The following is a 19,030-nucleotide window of genomic DNA, read 5'->3' as shown; positions in this document are numbered from 1 at the left end:
AAAAGAGCTGTGATGCAAACTTCAACAAATACTACTTAAGAGGGCAGGTCCTTATTTAAGACCCTTTGGTGGACCCTGGAGGGAGATGCAAAGTGAAGGAACACAAGGTCTCACTCCACTCCCATGGGGGCTGCTTGGTTGTCTCCAGTCCAGGTTACTATGAGTCCCCCACAGGGGAAGGGAGGTGAGAGCTTCAGAGCGTGGGTGGCAGCCTAGAGGCCTTGGAAACTGCTGATGGCCCAGAGTCTGTGCAAGAACATAATTACTAGCCTTACTTGCCCCTGCCGTGACATCACTAGACTGCAGTGGCCCCTGGGCCCCATGCCTGCTGTTGAATCAGTGGCGTCTGGTTGGCGGGGATGGTGCTTTTAGGAAAGCACGGCATCCCACGTCTCTGGCCCGGCTCTGGGTATGGGGTCCCCCGGTTTGGCAGATTCTGGCCGTTGATTGCTTTCTAAGGGCTCAGGTCTGGGTGAAAGGGATGAGTGGGAGCTAAGCCCTGTCCTCTGGACACTTGTTTTACGTATTGTCTTGCCTGGATGGGAAAACCAGGCCCTCTTGCTTGAGACTTCCATGATTAGATAATGGGCCTTCAGCTTCCACCTCTGTGGCACTGGGAAAAGGCCAGCTGGCTCGCCCACCAAGGCTGTCCAGAAGACCCAGGTACCGAGTAGACGACACCAAAATAGCCTGACACCGATACCAAAGACCCAGAACCCCGAGATCCTTTTCTGTGGCTGCTACTAATTTGCTGTGACTTGGGAAGTATGGGAAGACTTTAAATTTATTTTTTGATTTTTTATTAAAGCTTTTTATTGACAAAACATATGCATGGGGAAGTTTTCAACCTTGACCCTTGCAAAAACCTTCTGTTTCAATTTTTCCCCTCCTTCCCCCCACCCCCTCCCCTAGCTGGCAGGTAGTCCCACACATGTTAAATATGTTGAAATACATGTTAACTAGTGTGGGAAGACTTTTATGACCTGATACAAAATGAAGTAGACACAGCAACTGTAACCACATAAGTGGAAAGTTAACCCCCAGACAATCCCAGCAGAATAACCATGCTCAAACTTGGTCCCAAAGACTGATTCTAGTTGCTGGTGGGATCATGGGATCATGGAATCATAGGATCTTTCCGTCTCATAATTTGGCCTCCTGAAGAATCCCATCTCTGAATCAATCAAGGATGAATATTCATGAAATAATCACAGGTGCCAAGGGTTCCTGAGGACATGTGGCTGGTGGGGAGAGGCAGTTTGCTGCTCTCACCCACCTGGAGTCCTTCTTGGCGCCCTCACTTTCTGGAAGGAAGGAAAGTAAGAAGACAGACCCTTTTTATGCGCACTCAGCTCTAGTTTGACCCCCTCCTGAGTTGTTGGTTCTTCCAGCTCTGCAGCCAATTAGAAGGCTTTTTGTTAGGACCCCAGGGCCTCATGGCTGGAAACCAGCTCCTCCAAATTCCCCATTTTTGGAATATCCCCGGGGGATAGCCGAGCAATTTCCTAGAACCACCAGGGAGGGCAAAGCTAAGGTCCAGTCGAGGACCGGGCCCTCAGTCAGTCCCCCAGGACACAGCTATTTTTCTTTGTTACAAGGCAGGGTTAAGTATGGAGAGTGATGGAAAGAAGTGGTTTTCTTCCCCCTCCCCCCACCATTGATTCTAACGTAAAGCCTAAAGTCATCAGTAAAATGTATTTTTAAAATAAATAAACGGCAACCCTGGGTCTTAAGTGCATTACTTTCAATGGTGCACAATGGAGGTCACCCAAGGTAGGGTCTCTGACCCAGAATATTATGGAGTGCTTTACTGAAGAGGGGGGACCCCACCGAGTGAGACAGACCCTTAAAGTGGCTGACCGGAGTACAGGCTCTGTTTTGTGAAGAGCCAACAAGACTTCTCAGAAAACGACCGGGAGCCAGGAAAAACTAGGGCTGGAGGGGAGGACCCAGGGCCAAGGTCACCAGGGGACAGCTGATGAATGGGGCCTCAGAGCACGGGGAGAACAGAGAGGGGAGAGGATGCTGAGCTTCTGGGGCCGGGGAGTGGCCACCGCAAGCCCAGGGCAGGCGGCCTCTCTGCCCAACAACCGAACAGGGGCAGAGCTCGGCCCGAAAGAAGCGGCTTGTTCTTTGGGAGGCAGAGGGATGTCTAAAGAAAGCAGCTTGGACTGAGACCAGATGACAGGAACGGAACCGAAAAGTAAGATGGGGAAAGGTCGCTGGGACCGATAGACACCTAAGAAGCATGTGCCGTGGGCCCGGCACTGTGCAGGCTCCAGTTAAGTACAGGAGGAGCAGTGTTGCTGAGTGGTTAGGAGCCAGCTTCAGCATCTGGAAGTACTGGGTTTTAGTTCTGCCTCTGGGCAGTCTCTTCATTTCCCAGTCCCCTGAACAGCTCCCTATGTTGTAAATGGCGGACATGCAGCACAAGGGAGTCTGTCTGGTTATCAGGACCTCCTCACAGCAGTGAGATTGGAGGTCCTGACAACAAAAAATGGAAAAGAGACAGAAGGCAGGCAAGTTACAGGCTCTTTGAGCCTCAGTTTCCTCATCTGCAAAGTGGAAATACTGTCTGTCAGCCAACTAACATTTATTAAGCACCTACTTTGGGCCAGGAGCTGGGATGTCTGTGATGGAATCCAAGGTCCTCAGAGCAGGGACTGTTTCTTATTGGTCCTCAAATCCCTCATAGGTGCCTAATAACTGCTTGTTGACTGACAAGCTGACTGCCTCCCTTCTAGAATTGTCATGATGCTCAATGAGATGATGGATGGGAAGTGCTTTGCAAACCTCAGAGTCTTATATAAATGTCAGTTACTATCATTGACATTAATTTGTCATTAGTAATATTAATTAGTGACATCAGCAACCCTTTAACTGAGTTTTTTTTTTAAAACACGATAGAAATATATGTAAATCCAATATAGGGAAACATTTATACAATTATCTTGCTGCACAAGAAGAATCAGATCAAAAGGGAAAAAAAATGAGAGAGAAAATAAAAAGCAAGCAAACAACCACAAAAAGAGTGAGAATGCTATGTTAGGCTCTACACCCAGTTCCCACAGTCCTCTCTGGGTGCAGAAGGCTCTCTCCATCACAAGATCATTAGAACTGCTCTGAATCATCTCATTGTTGAATCGATCATTGTGTAATCTTGCTGTTGCCATGTACAATGATCTCCTGGTTCTGCTCCCTTCACTCAGCACCTTTAACTGAGTTTTGAAAGAAAAATCATGTTAGGAGCCTGGGCCTAGAACCGTAAGGGTTGTCATGGGCAGCTAGGTGGGGCAATGAGCAGAGAACAGGTCTGCAGTCAGGAAGTTCTGAGTTCAAATCCAGTCTTGGAGACTTGCTAGCCATGTGACTCTGGGCCAGTCACTTAATCTTTAATCTGTTTCCTCATTAGTAAAATGAGCTGGAGAGGGAAATGGCAAATCCCCTCATGAAGAATTGGACACAAGAGAAAATGACTAAACATAGAAAAGAGTCTTCACTGGATGCGAGTCCGAACTCTATCATTTGACAGAAAAGGAAACTGAGGCTTGGGGAGATTGTGACCTGCTCAAAATCATAGAGGAGGAATGATCAGAAATGAAATTTGACCCAGACTCTCTGACTCCAGAGTTGCCACCTTCTCATACGTCCATAGGTCAAGAGCCAGAAGGGACTTCAGAAGCCCTCACGTCCAGCCTCTTCATGTTACAGATGAGGAAATTGAGTCACAGCCTCCCATAACAGGACTCAGTCATAGACTGAGTGTAAGGGAGAAAAGAGTCAAAGGATGATTCTGAGGTTATGGACTTGGGGGCTGATGAAATGGGGATATATCAACAGAACAGGGACATTTGAAGGAGAGAAGGGATTCTGGGGAAGATAAGGGATTCCCTTGAGAACACGTTGACTTTGGGATACCTATGGAACATCCACGTGGTGATTTCCAGCGGTGATTGGTGGAGCAGGATTGGCATTCAGGAGAGAGATTGGAGCTGGATGTATAGATCTGGGAACTAACCACAGAGAGAAGATAATTAAACCCTTGGGAACTTGATGAAATTACTAAGGAAAAGCGTGTGAGTGTATAAAGGAAGGAGATGATGGGCCCAAGAGAGAGCCTTGGGGCACACCCACTCTTAGGGGATAAGAAATGGATAATGATCCAGCAAAGGAGGCTGAGAAGGAGCTGTCAGGCCGGGAAGTGGAGGATCGGGAGAGAACAACATTGTGGAGGCCAAGAGAGAGAAGAGCATCTGGAACCAGGAGCATCAAAAACAGAATTCAAGGAAGATGAGGACTCAGAAAAGGCTTTTGTATTTAACGGTTCAAAAATCACTGGACTGAGGAAAAATGCTCTCCACCTCTGGAGAGAGAAATAAGGAACTCCAAGTTCAAAATGAAGTGTAATTTTCTCACTCTATTTTTCTTGCCCTTTTTAGGGGGAGATCTGGCTAATGTGGAAATATGTTTTGCCTGATTTTGCATGTGAGATTAATATATTGTTTGCCTTCTTAGTGGGTAATGGACTAGGAGGGAGCAAGGGAGAGGATTTGCAGCTCAAAATTAAAAAAAAAAAAAGGTGTAAAATAAATAATAACATTTTAACCCTCCTCCCAAATTGGATCAATTTTATTTGAGTGGTGGGATTGGAAGCCAGACCACAAGGGTGTAAGAAGTGATGGCACGTTGAGGGGGAATGGACATGCGGGAGCTTGAGAGAATAGCGAGGGCCAGGGAATGGTCCAACTTGTAAGGGCTGTAAGCTACTGGGAAGTGGTCAACCAATAGGAAGGTAAGAAAATAGAGTTGGTCAATAGGACAAACTGGGAGGAGGAGGAAGGTTGGGCACAAGGAGAAGGATCTTGGGACAAAGGAGACCAGAATGATAATTAGCATAGGGTGTCCTTGAGAGGCAAAAGAGGAGAAATGGGGGCGCTCATGTGGTTGGTCTTGTTCTTGTCCCTGAAGGAGGTGGTGAGCTCATCAGAGTGGGGTATGGTGTTGAAGGCTAGGGGAAAGGACTTGAAACAATTATTGCTGAGGGTATAGAGTCAGGGAAGTATGGGAAGACTTTAAATTTATTTTTTGATTTTTTATTAAAGCTTTTTATTGACAAAACATATGCATGGGGAATTTTTCAACCTTGATCCTTGCAAAAACCTTCTGTTTCAATTTTCCCCCTCCTTTCCCCCACCCCCTCCCCTAGCTGGCAGGTAGTCCCACACATGTTAAATATGTTGAAATACATGTTAACTAGTGTGGGAAGACTGATACAAAATGAAGTAGACACACAGCAACTGTAACCACATAAATGGAAAGTTAACCCCCAGACAATCCCAGCAGAATAACCATGCTCAAACTTGGTCCCAAAGATAGAGAAGATGACACTGCCCAACTTAGCTGTGAGGTGTGGTTTCGTGGCTGAGCAACGCTGCACAAAATGTCTGATTTTCCGGTGGGCCGATTAGTTTTGCGGAACTATTTTGTCTTTGTCATAAGGGATGATGCTCTCAAAGTGGGAGAGGAAAATACCTTAGGAAAAGTAGGTGATGTTAAAATGAGATATCAATAAAAATTAATTTTTAAAAAGGAATCCGTGGAAGAATGGAAAAGGGATTGCCATCCAATAGCGAGGGCCTAATGAAAGCAGATGGCATATACTCCTGCTAGACCCAGTCTGCTTAGTTACATGTCTTCCGGTAACCGCATTCAGCAGTAAATGAGCGGGAGGGGAGGAGGTAGATAGGATCGATCCAGGGTTGAGCATCAGCTGGGCAAAATTGACATTTGGAAAAGGGAACAGATGTTTCCAGGGGAGACGGCAGAGTGAGGTTAACAGCAAAGTCAAAATAAGGAAGCAAGGAAAGTGAGGCAAAATTAGGGGCTGGACTGGGAGAATGGGAAGGGATGGAGGGGCCAAAAGTTGTAGTGAAGGAGAAATGAAGCAGGGGGAGAGCTGGGAGGAAAGGTGAGACCCGATGGCCTCTGGGATCCCTTCTAGATCCTTTCTCGTCCCCTTAAGGCCCTTTTGGCTCTGGAATCCTGCAATTCTGATAAAGCAGGAATTTTAGAGCTTATAATTGTGCAAATGGAAAATGAAAGAAATTCAAATAAACTGTTATTTGTATGATACTATAGGTTTGCAAGGGGCTTTGCATATATCTTATTTGATCTTCACATTATACTTGTGGGGTAGGCGCTACATGATGAAGAAATTAAGATTGAACCAAGTTAATCATGAGTCCATAGTCAAAACTCTAGAAATACTGAAGGCAGGACTTGACCCCAGATCTCTGCTGAACCATAGTCTACCCTGAAGACAAAATACTTTATGTTTAATATATATTGGATTATTTGTAGTCTATGGGGGGAGTGGGGGGAAAGGGAGGGAAAAACCCTGGAACTCAAGGTTTTGCAAGAATGAATGTTGAAAATTATTCAGGCATATGTTTTGAAAAAAAAATAAAACAAGAAATTTAAATTTCCAAAAAAAGATGGAATGCTTTTCAAAAGCCTTGGGTGATGGAGAGGGCTAGAGGTTCCCTGACACACGATGTGTAAAGTGAAAATGGGTATCATGAGTTTGAAGGGAGTTGATAACTTATTAAGGGAGTCTGGGAAATTTGCAGGTATGTGAATGTGTGTTTTGAAATCCCCAAGTAGGATGATAGGAAGAAGACTTGGAGGTAGGAAGAAAAATGAGCTGGAACCAGGATCAGAGTTAGGAAATGGAGACGGAGAGAGTGACCCTTCCAGGAGGAAATGTTCCTCAGTGGCAACAATGAGAGTGAGGAAGTGGGGTCTGGGAATGTCCTTGGAGAACAAGGAGGACTTCCAGCTCCTCTTCCTGGCCTGGTGGTGCTAGGACATGGGAAGACACATCCTGGCGGGGAGAGAGTGTCTGAGGAAGGGGGACCATTTGGACAAGACCTTAGAGGTGTTGGGTTATGGGAGGATTCTGGTTGAGCAGGACCTCTGCTGAATTCTGCACCGGGGTTGCTTCAGGCCAGTCCAGTGATTCAGCTCAGGATTGGAATGCCATGAAACAATGGTGAACCATAAAATATAATAAAAATAACTTTGTCATAAAAAAGGATATACTTCTCTAAAAAACAAGGACAGCTCTCCTCCACATCCATGTTTGCCAAGGCAGCAACCTGATCCCCAGGCAACAGAAACCTTGCCAAAACTCCTTGTAAACTGGTGTTTTTATATCATTCCTCACCATCCAACCAAATCCCTAGGACTTCCTCTTGACCTCCTTAAAGGGAAACCATTCTAGCTTGTGGAAAAGAAAGGCTATTTCATCTGATCCAGTCCTCTCATTTAAAGAGAAAACAGACTTGCCCAAAGCCACATCAGCCTGATCTGATGAAGGATTTGAATGCAGTCCTCGTGACTCCAGAGAGAATGCCCTTTCCACCGGGGGATGCTGCCTCTTGCCTGGAGACCTGCTCCTGAAAACTGCCTCCCTGGGGTGGAACAGGTCATCTGTCACTTTGCCAAACCCCAATGCTGAACCTGTTCGAGTGTGAATGCTTTGCAGGTAGAGAGAATGTTAGCTCCTAGAAAGCAGCAGCAATTTTGCTTTTTGTCTCCGTGTTGGCAACACCTAACATAGGATCTGGACCATTGCAGGGACTTAACAAATGTTTGTCGATTGACCTCAGAGCCTCCCACCGGGGCTTTAGATGTAACAGACACCTAACAGATGTGAGAATTGAATTGAAAAAATGAACTGAAGCTGGATCAAGTGGCCTCTAAGAGTATCATTTGCTTCCTCCTTTTGCATGTGGTCATGAAACCAAATGAAAGACTTGAGCTTGATCTCCATCACGTTCCTTCTTCATTAGACCAACGGCTATAACTTCTCATCTATCTTTAAAAACCTTGACTTTGTCATCTAGTGTGTGGTCTGTAACCCCTAGTGTGACAAGTCCCCTGTTGAGGTTGGGAAGGGACCCCCAAAATTTGGGGTCATAGACTGATCTCGAGGTGTCTCAAAAAAATTTGCAGGCTCGAACCCATCTCCTAATCGGGGGCCAAAGTTCATTGTAATTGTGATGCCATTATAAAGCGTTTACAATTTTTTTGTATTACAAATTTCAAAAATTACAAAGAATTTTCTAAGTGAGCAGAGAAAGAGAAGCAAAGAGACATATTTATCCAGCTTCTATCATTGATGTGCTAATTCTACGGCTCATAGGTAGGATGGATTTGGTTCTCACTAACAAGATTCTCAGTCAGCAATGAACTGGGGATTGGTCTCCAGAATGCGGCAGATGGTCAGAACAATTGCATTTCTAGATTGGGTGTGAGCGGGGCAAAGCCAGAAGACTTTGGAGTCAGATAGATTGCCAGAACAGAAGGCCCTCCCCCCCTGGGGTCAGGGAACTCCCAAACCACCACTGTATTTCCCAAGGAGCTATACCATATCTAGGCACACTTGGAACACCCTTAATTCTCTGGTTAGAGGCTTCTTCCCTGATCACGCAAATTAGCCTGGGCTACTTCTTGGAGCTCTCCGAATGGGAGAAGGGAGGGGATATTATAGGCTTCCATTGGCTAACTTCCCATCCTTCTATCTGAGTTATTGAATAAAAATATAACAACTCCCAGCCTGTTAAAGAGTTGGAGCTTGCAATCTGGACTGAATCTATCTCCACTGTTACCTTTGTTTTGTTTTTTAATTTCACGGTAATCTAAGGGATAGACCTGAGCACAATCCCAACCTGCAGTGTTTTTCTTTCTTTATTTCCTTAAAGAATTAGCCTTCTGAGGATCTGAGTTCAAATGTGATCTCAGACACTAACATTTCTAGCTATGGGACCGGGGTAAGTCACTTAACCTCAATTGCCTCAGCAAAAACAACAACAACAACAAACAAACAAACAAAACAACAACAACCAAAAAAAAAAAAAAAAATCAGTGACTCCCAGCAAAAATGAAGAAACTCCTGGTTCTAATCCTCGTCTTTCTCCCGACTCTGCATGGTGTGGGGCAAACCCCTCTTAAATCACTCTGGGAACCAGCTTCCCCAGTTCCCAAAGAGGACTCTCCTAACGTCAGCTCTCTGATCATTGTTTTAGGACCGACGTGGACATTGGTCACCGAGACAGAGGCACCGGGAGGACGGGAAAGGAGCCTTCTGGGGCTCTGTGGGCATCCCACCCCTGGCTCCCGCGGGTGATTAGGGGTAAGTCGTTCTCCTTTTCTGCATCTAGATTTCCTTATTCATAAGATGGGAGGAGAACGCCGGCACTTTCGCCTTCATAAGGCTGTTGTGAGACTCCAATGAGATAATGCGTGTGAAGGACTCTCTTTGAGCGTAAAACTATAGAAACACCAGCTGTGATTACTTGAAAGCGGCTCCCTCGAAATGCTCGGGGAGCAGATTGCCTCTGAAGGCCCCTCCTGGCCCACCCCCCGTCTCTCCACGGGAGGCACTTCAGGGATTTGCCCCCTCCCGGTGCGGCCCCCGGGGAGAAGGGGGTTTATTTTTATTTGGGGGCGTCGGCTTCTCCCCCCGGACTTTGTTTAGGGATTAGCGTTGGGGCTTCAAGGCCCATTAGCCCGGAGCTCCGACGGGGCTCCCGGAGGGAGGCTTCCCGGCTCTCAGACTGACTGACTCCACTCGTGGGCGCGGGCGCGGCAGCCAGCGCTGGCTCGGCGAGCACAGCCGGGCACGCTGCCTCCCGCCCCGGCACTCGGCTCCCGTCCTGGTGCTCCTCCGTCGCCATATGCCGGCGTCTTTTACAGTTCTTTGGTGCATGGCGCTCAGAGTGTGGATAATTAGCTAAATGAATTAATTGACATTCATACTTGTAATTAGTAAACGGTTACAAGCAGCTATTCTCCTCGGGACGCCCAAAATTTCTAGGGGAGGAATGCGCAAATACTGGCAGATCATTAGGAATCAATAAGGAAGAGCTGGCGTTTACAGAGGCTTTTAAGGCTGGAAAAGCCCTCTACAGATGTTAGATCATTGGATCTTTACAGCTAACGAGGAAGAGGGATGGCAGGGCCTGATCTGGGAGGTCAGCTCGGCCAATTCGTCCTTCCTTTCCCTTCCCACACTGCATCCCGCCTCCACCTGCCTTTAGTTTGCCTTTTTTCCCCTCTGACCTGCCTCCTCTTTTTCATTTCCTGATTTCTCTCCCTGTTCTTATTTTTTTCTCCTTCTTTCTACCCCCATCTCTTCATCTTTCCTTTCTTCTGTTCCTCCTTTTCTCTCTCCTTCTTTTCCTCCTCCAATTTTCTTCCTTTTTTCCTGCTTTCCTCCTTCCCTCCTTTTCTTTCTTTTTTCTTTTAATCTTTCTTTCTCTCTCTCCCTTCCTTCCTTCCTTTCTTCCTCCCTTTCTTTTTTCTTTCTTCCTTCCTCCCTTTTTCCCTTCCTTCCTTCTTTCTTTTCTTCCTTCCTTTCTTCCTTCCTTCCTTCTTTTCTTCCTTCCTTCCTTCCTTCCTTCCTTCCTTCCTTCCTTCCTTCCTTCCTTCCTTTCTTCTTTACTTCCTTTTTTCTTTATTTGTTTCTTTTTTCTCTCTTCATTCTTCCTCCCTTCCTTTCATTTTCCTCCCTCCTTCTTTTATCTTCCCTTCTCCTTTCCTTTGTTCCTTTCTTCATTCATTTGTTAGTTTGTTCATTTGTTCATTCCTCCTTCCCTTTCTTCCTCCCCTCTTTCTCTCCCTTCTTCTCTCCCTGCCTCCTTCCCTCCTTCCTTTCCTTCCTTCTTTCCCTTCCACACATCTTGATCTCAATAGCTACTACCTAGACTTTTTGGGTTGAACATCTATTTAAAAATGTGAATTTAGACCCCACCAATGCATCTTCATCCCACACCATAACAAATGACATGAATTTAAAAATTAAAAGACATTTAATTAAAATAGAACAGCATAGTAAATAACAAGGAACTAAGTCAGGTAGTTAAAAAATTCTTACATTTAAATATAAAGTGATTGCCACATCCCATTATCTCCAGGGGAAAATGATGCTAGAATCTTTATTTTTCATTTTTGAAGATTCTGACCTTAACAAACATCAAATCAAATGAACATTTCCATATGTGTTGGACAAAAGGAAAGGATTATATATGGGACTATGGGACTACAAATAACTATCATTTATTTATAACTTGTTTTTCTCTTAAGATATGTTATAAATTTAATTTATAACTTTATAAGTTGTCTTGTTTGTTTGTGATTCCTTCTGTTCTTTTTGAAGGTTTAGAGGAGGGAGTATGGGCACCTTATCCTTAGTGCTCCTTACTCTTTTACTTCTCTCATTGAAAAGAAAAGAAAAAAAAAAACACTCTATAAGAAAATTAAGAGTCAAGCAAACCAAATCCCCCAATTTCCCATGTACCAAAATGTATGTCTCATTCTACCACTTGAGTTCCTCACTCCTTTGTCAAGAGATGGGCAACTTTATCATTGGTACTTTTGAATTGTGGTTGGTCGTTGTATTGATTAGAATTTTCATGTGAATGGTTCAAAGTTGTTTGTCTTTACAATGTTATTATAACAATCATTCTCCTGGTTCTGCTCATTTTACTCTCTATCAGTTCATACCAGATTCCTCGGGTTTCTCTGAAATCTTCATCACTTTCTTAATTTCTTACTTTGAAACCATTTTTTATTATACGCATATATTACGGTTTGTTCAGAGACTCCCCAACTGATGGGCACCCCCTTCATTTACAGTTCTTCACTGCCACAAAAAAGAGTCGCTGTCAATATTTTTGTTTGTGTGGATCCTATCCTTTTTTGCGATCTCATTGAGTATATGGGTTTATTAATGGTGTTGCTAAGTTCACAGTTTAGTAACTTTGGATGGTTTCAAATTGCTTTCCAGAATAATTACTAATTCCAGAATAAGTTATAGAAATAAGTAGACTAATTTAGGTAGAATTGTCAAATTCTCTTTAAGTGTATTGATGTGTCTGTCCTACTACAGCCCCTCCAACGATAATTGTTATTTTTGCCAATCTGCTGAGTGTCAAGTTGACCCTCAGAGGTGCTATATTTCATTTATCTAATCAATCGTGATTTGGAGCATTTTTCTTACATGGTTATTGATGTTTCTTTGTTAATCAATCAATTGATCAATAATTCTACAAGCATTTATTATACGCTTATTCTCTGCCCAGTTGGGTATGTCAGTTGTTGGGAATACAAAGACAAAGGTGAAACAGTTCCTGCCTTCAAGAAGCTTACATTCTATGGGGGTAGGGGGGGAGAGAATATATATATATACAAAGTAGATGCAGCTTAATTCTTTGTCAGGACGGGGAAGGTGCTAGAAGGCGGAGGGGTGGAGATGAGTTTGGAAAGACCTGATGGTTCTCGAATTCACTCCAGAAAGAAATGGGGAAAGCTGATGCAAGGGTGAGGAGACAATATATTCCAAAGAAAAATAGAAACAAAAGCCTGGAGATGGTATTATATGTGGAAGGTGCTCAAAATGCAACGAAGCCAGCCTGGGCTTCCTTCTGAGCGCCCCATCACTGCTCCCACCAACCCTGTCCCTCTAGATCACAACACAGGGTCATTCTGAACTCCCCCCTCTCCCTCTCTCCCATCCAAGTGTTGCCAAGGCCTTTCCTCTCTATGTTTCTCATATGTTTCCCTACTCTCCAGTCCCTGGTACGGACCTTCATTGTCTCCCACCTGACAATGGCAATAGCCACTGAGGGACTGCTTCCCTCAAGTCTCTCCCCATCTCGCTCCATCTTCCATTTAGCCAATTCACAGGTTTTCCTAACTGACATTTACTTTCCTTCTCAGTGAACCCTCGTGGTTCCCCATCGCCTCCAGAATCAAATATAAAATAATCATTCTGACCTTCAAAGCTCCTCATGACTTGCCCCCCTCCCACTTTTCTAGTCTCATACTTTACTTTCAAAAGACACTCTTCAGTCCAGAAACACCGGCCCCCTGATTTATCGACAGATCCTCCATTTCTGGGCTTTGGGCTGTTCCCCAACGATGGAAGATGCTCCCTCCTCCTCTATGAGGTCTGCCCTCCCTGGTTTCTCCTAAGTCCCACTAAAATTACCTGTGACAGCAAGTCTTCCTCAGCTCCTCTTCATTTTAGTCCCTCCCCTCTCAATCATTTCCTAGTTATCTTATATATAACTTGCTTTATATACCTAGTTGTTTGCATATTGTCTTTCCCATTCGACTATAAGCTCCTTCTAGTCAGGAACTGTTTTTTTGCCTCTTTTTGTATCCCCAGGAATTATCAAAATGTCTGGTAGCAGTAGGCACTTAATAAATGATTATCACAGGATATCTTCAGTACTTAGTATAGCCCAGCACACAGTAGGTCCTCAATAAATGATTATTGATTAATTGAGAGATGGGAGAGTGAATGTCTTGTGTGATAAGATGAGTTTTATGAAAGATAGAAGGAATGAAGGGGAATAATGTTTAACAGAATACAAGTTGGAATCAGATTATGAAGAGCTTTGAACAAGCAAAAGGACAGTTTGTAGCTGGCCTTAGGGGTAGTAGGGAGCCACTGCAGATTATTGAGTAAGGGTTACTGTCTGTGCTTTAAGATGATCACTTTGGAAGCTGTGTTGGAGGATGGCTTGGGTTGGGGTGAAGTTTGGGAGAGTAAGGAGCTGTGCTGGTAAAGATCACCTCCAGGGTGGAGGTAACGGGGGCACAGGCCTTGGTGCCTGTGAAGAGAGAAAAGGGAACAGTAACTTTCAGGCCTGGAAGGGAAGAGGGCCTTGGGGGAAGGATGGTGAGCCCTGGACTTGTTGGGTCTGAGATGTCCAAGGGATATCAGGTCGGGCAGTCCAGTAGGTGGTTAGTTGGTGACATGGGACTGAGGCTGGAGGGGAGATGGGGATCATTCTGGAGATGGGAACTGAGTCCCTGGGGCTGATTAGATCATCAGGAGACCAGAAGAGAACAGGAAACCCTGAGTTCAAATCCAGTCTCATATACTCACTAGCTGTGTAGACCTGGGGAAGTCACTTAACCACTCTCTGCCTTAGTTTCCCCATCTATAAAATGGGTAACATAATAGCACTGCCCTCCTGGGTGGTTGTGATGCTCAAAGGAGATCATAATTGTAAAAAAATTTTTTAAAAAGACCCATTTAGAATTGTATGTACACACCGTGATGTTTGTTCTTTGTTTTTGAGGAAAACTGTGAAGTCCAGGAGGTGACTCCCTGATGCCCAGTGAGCTGGACTTAAGCAAGGGCGGGCTGGCCAAGGCCAGCAGTCTCTCTCCCTTCCCCAGAGCCTCTGGGCCCAGCGGTCACAGCTCAGGAGGCCCGGGGATGGCCCGGGAGCAGCGGAGGCCTTGGTCTTTCCCCTAACCCACAGCAGATGCTGTAGAAATGCCGCTTCCTTTCCCCATCTCAAGGCTCCAGGAAGTCATGTTTTTGTCTGGAGCAGCTCCGGGGCCTCAGGAAAGGGCCGAGGGGAGCTGTGTCTGTCCTCACGTCACCAGAGCTGCTGGGTAAACAGCTGGAAGGTTTCCGAAGGCCTCGGGAGGCCGGCAGGCCAACGTCTGGGTAGGATTGGAACCCGGGTCTCTGTGACCCAGACCCGGACCCCATTCACGGTGCGGCCCCCAAATGATGACATCGTGGGCCTTCAAGCAAGAACAGCCAGCACTGGGGTATCATTTCCGGGTTCTGCACAGCACTTTCCTCCACAGCCTCGCTGAGCCAGAGTTGCTCAAGGCGCCCGGAGGGACTTAAGGGGGGCCCTGGGGGAAGGTGAGCTGGGAAAGGGGAAGAGGGAGGGGGAAGAAAGAGGAGGGGAGGGAAGAAAGGGGAAGAGGGAAGGAAGGGGGGGGAAGGGGAAAAGGGGGGGGAAAGGGGGGGAGGAGGAGGAAGAAAAGGGAGGGAAGGAAAGGGGGGAGAAGAGAGAAAAAGGAGGGGGGAAAGAAAGGGGGAAAGGGGGGAGAGGAGGAGAGAAAAGGGAGGGGAAGGAAAGGGGGAAGGGGAGGGAGTGGAAAGAGAGGGGAGGTGGAGGAGAGAGAAAGAGAGGGGGAAGGAAAGGGAGAGGGGGAGAGGAGAAAAAAAAGGGAGGGGAAAAAGAAAGGGGGGGGGGGGGAGAGAAATGGGAGGGGGAGAAAGAAAAGGAAAAAGGGAGAGGAGGAGAGAAAGAAAGAGAGGGGGAGAGGGAGGGAGTGAGAAGAGAGAGGAAAGATGGAGGAGAGAGAAAGGGAGGGGGGAAGGAAAGAGAAGGGGAGAAAATTGCTGGAAAGTTAAAGGGCTAATCACTCCACAAGCATTTATTAACCCATCTGGCCAGGGGCATTAGAAAAAGAAAGACCCCACCCGCCTTTGAGGATTCCCATTCCCATAGAGAAACAAAGCCCTGTTTGCCCTGTTGGGAGGCGTAGGGCGCAGAGGACAGAATGGTGGCTGTAAAGCCCAAGGACTCCGGGTCAAATTCACCTCTGTAACCTCGCTTCCTTTGTGGGGTCTCACTTTCTTTGCCTGTAAATGGAGGGGGTTGGACTCAGTGGCACCTGAGCTCCCCTCCAGCCCTTGCTAGGAGCCCATTGTCACTTCGAAGTGTATGTAAACAAAGACAAGTCGATTCTTGCCCACTACAGGGAGAGAGGGTGAAGCAGGCCAGAAGTGGGGCTTGCTTGTAGTTTTAACAAGTGAGTATTAAGTGCCTACTATGCGCCAGGAGATGGTGAGCACGGGGAAAGCTTCTGGGCAATAATCATCTTCCTTGATTCTGGGTGCTGGGAGAGGGAGGCAGGAGGCTGTAGTTGTGGGGTGGTGGGAGAATCACTGGGCCAGGGAGGATCTATGCCCCTCAATATTTAGGTGCTCTGGCTCAAAGCCCCGTCTCTGCTGCCCTGGTTATGTCCCTGCCACCCTCACTGACAACCAACGTGAAGAGAGTGGAAAACAGTCAGGAAGACTAGTTCAAATTCCATCTTGGGTAATGCCAGCTGACTCTGGGTATGTGACTTAGCCTGTGTCTGCTTTGGTTTCCCGATCAAACCATAATGGCCATGGCTTTTGATCCATGTGTAAAGTTGCATGAAGTTTTCAGTCTCACTCCTTCCTCTAAAGCTGTCACTGTCCAGTGTCAGGACAGAGACAAGATGACTGGGGATGGCTCAGGATGCAGTAGATGACCCAGGTTGGTCTGATGTCCAACCAAGCTCCGAGCGCTCCCCAGCCCCTGCTTCCCTGCCTTTGTGGCCATTGGAACAGATGGTTCTCACCCACCCATTCCACCCGGGGAAGTCTACCCTCCTTTTCTGAGGAGACACCCCTAACTACCCTAGGGTTTGACCCTTTGGTTCCCCTCAACCTGGCTTAGTCCATCTGCTAAAATGGCGTGGCCCCTGTGCGTGGAGCCGCAGGAGAAGTCAGTGTACCCCAAAGGCGGAAAGCAGCCCTGTGAAGGGCTCGGCAGCTTCCCCCCGCAGTGGTACCAGCCTTCCCTGAGCACACCCTATCCTACATCACTCCCCCCTGCATCATAGGCTGGTGGGAGGATTACACTATTTGTAAAGCTCTTAGCATGGGCTTGATGGGGCACAATCGGTGCTTAATAGGAGCTTATTCACACTCCCATCCCATCCCAATGGCTACAAAACCAGCCCTTCTAGGGGTCATTGAACCATGAGAGACCAGAGGCTTCTCCCCAAGTCTGCCTCATTTCATCTCCACCAGCCCCATTCTGGATTTTTGAGGCTGGGAAACTAAGATACGGATGTTTTTTCCTAAGGGGGGGCACAAAGGAAACTCAGATATTTGGTTGGGTGAAAGTGGGCTGGGGCAACGGTGAGGAATGTTGGCACCAGAAGAAGCCTCAGTGCTCAGAGGGTCACTGGGCACCCTCTCTGGTAGTCCTGGCAACTGTTTTAACGTCTGCCACTGAAGACATCCAATGAAAGGAGCTCACTACCTTTTCACAATCCCCACTCCATTTTTGGGTTGTCATTGTGTCATTTAATTATTCCTGACTCTTTGGGCTCCATTTTGGATTTCCATGGCAGAGATACTGGAGTGCTTGGCCATGTTTCTGTACAGTTCATTTTTGTAGTTATGTTTGACTCTTTATGATCACTTTTTTGGGGGGAGGAGGGTTTCTTGGCAAATACACTAGAGGGCTTTGCCATTTCCTTCTCTAGCTCATTTTACAGATGAGGAAACTGAGGCAAAAAAATGAAGAGAATTGCTTGGGGTCACACAGTTAGGCAGTGTTTAAGGTTGGATTTGAACTCAGGAAAGTGAGTTTTGCTGAGTCCAGACCCAGTGCTCTGTGTACTGTGGGGACCCCCCTCCCTTTAGCTGTCCTCCATTTTTTGGACAGGTCCAATGGTTAAGAAGCCCTGGTGCACATTCTGCCTGGGTGACTGGCTTGATGTCTGGTTACAAGTAATCCATTGAATCTCTTTAGGCCAGTTTCCTCCCCTATTAAATGGTATCATAACTGTGGTACCTCTTTTGTTGGGTTGTTTTCGGGCTCATATGAGACAAATATAAAGTGTTTTTCTTTAAGCATCAGAGAAATACCAGTTATTATAATTAAAAATTGAGTTTTGCTTCTGGCAAAACTCCTGGTATCTTTCCCTTTCCGTTCCTTCTTATGGGTCCTGGCTCTACCCACTGAAGTCACACTGAACAAATCTGTTCCTTCCCCCAACTCATGCCCTCCTAAAATCGCCTCAATCCACAAAATCTACTGATGTCAAGAAATGGACATGAAGTGGAAACTGAGGAATCCTTGGAAGCTTAGTCAAGACAGAAACCTACTCAAAACAATATGTTTAAAAAAGAAAATTTAATGGATTTCTCTTGCTTTTGCATTATTTACATTTCCCAGTATGCTTTCCAGACACAGCCATCCCTCAGAATGAAGTATCCGGAAGGCTGAAAAAGCACAATCAAGCCAACAGATTGGATATTATCCACAATCCTAGTAACCCCCATTCCCCCCCCCCACTTCCCCACAGGAGCAAGGGAGGAACCTTCTCAAATTTTTCCCTCTTTGGGGCCAATTTCACAACATTTTATGTTATTTTCATTTCGTTGTGTATATTTCTTCCTTGTTCTGCTCTCTTCTCGATGGTCAGTTCAGGCAAATCTTCTGATGCTTCTCTGTATCCTCATAGTTAATGTTTTTCCCCTCCCCCAGACAATTCCAGTCACACCAATAGTGTCAAGCAAGTGAGGTCTGATTTGAATTCAGATCCACCTGACTCAGGTTGGGTGCTCTATCCATTGCACCACCCAGCTGTTTCTTACAGAACACTATATCCTGTTCCATTCATATGCAGCAGTTTGTCCAGCCATCATGTAGATGTTGGGCTTCTACTTTGTTTCCATGTTTTTCCTACTACAAAAAGGACTGTTGTATATGTTTTGCTGTGGATGGGACCTTTCTTTTTATTCTTGACTTCCTTGAGGCATATTCCTTGTAGTTTCTTCCCATAATTCCAAATGGCTAAACACATTTTTTAGCGAGATGTACCAGGACGGCTCAATGAGGGCCCAGCTAGTTGGGTGTACTCTGGCTCCCTGTAAATGTGGGAGTGCCAGTGGCCCCTGCTGCCTTCAGAATGAAACGTATTTGTCTTTTGATGACAATCTGACTTTGTCCCAACACGCCTTTCGGGGCTTACCACATATCACAACCCTTAGTGAACTCTTCTGCATCCCAGCCAAGGCGCCCAAATTGCTTTGCTTATATATATTTCCCAACTCCACACATTCCCACACCTTGTTTCCTGTGCCCGATGTGCCCTTTTTCTTCGCCTCTTCCTTAGTGCGCCTGTTTTCCTTCCAAGCTCAGCTCGCAGTATCCTCTTTTATAGGAAGCCTGTCTTGATCAAGCCCAGATGCTGGTGCTTTTCCCTGGAAAACTGTTTTGTAAATATTTTGTGGTGTTTTGTGTGTGTGTCGTGTGTGTGTGTTTTGTGTGTGTGTGGACATGTTATATGTTTTTACTCCACTCCCCAGAATGTCATCTCCTCCAAGGGACTCTTGTTTTTGCCTCTGGGTTCCCATCAAGCACTTGTTAAGCAT

This window comes from Sarcophilus harrisii, chromosome 4 (assembly GCF_902635505.1).
Source record: "Sarcophilus harrisii chromosome 4, mSarHar1.11, whole genome shotgun sequence".
Classification (NCBI taxonomy): Eukaryota; Metazoa; Chordata; class Mammalia; order Dasyuromorphia; family Dasyuridae; genus Sarcophilus; species Sarcophilus harrisii.
Note: the sequence above shows the minus strand (reverse complement) of the source record.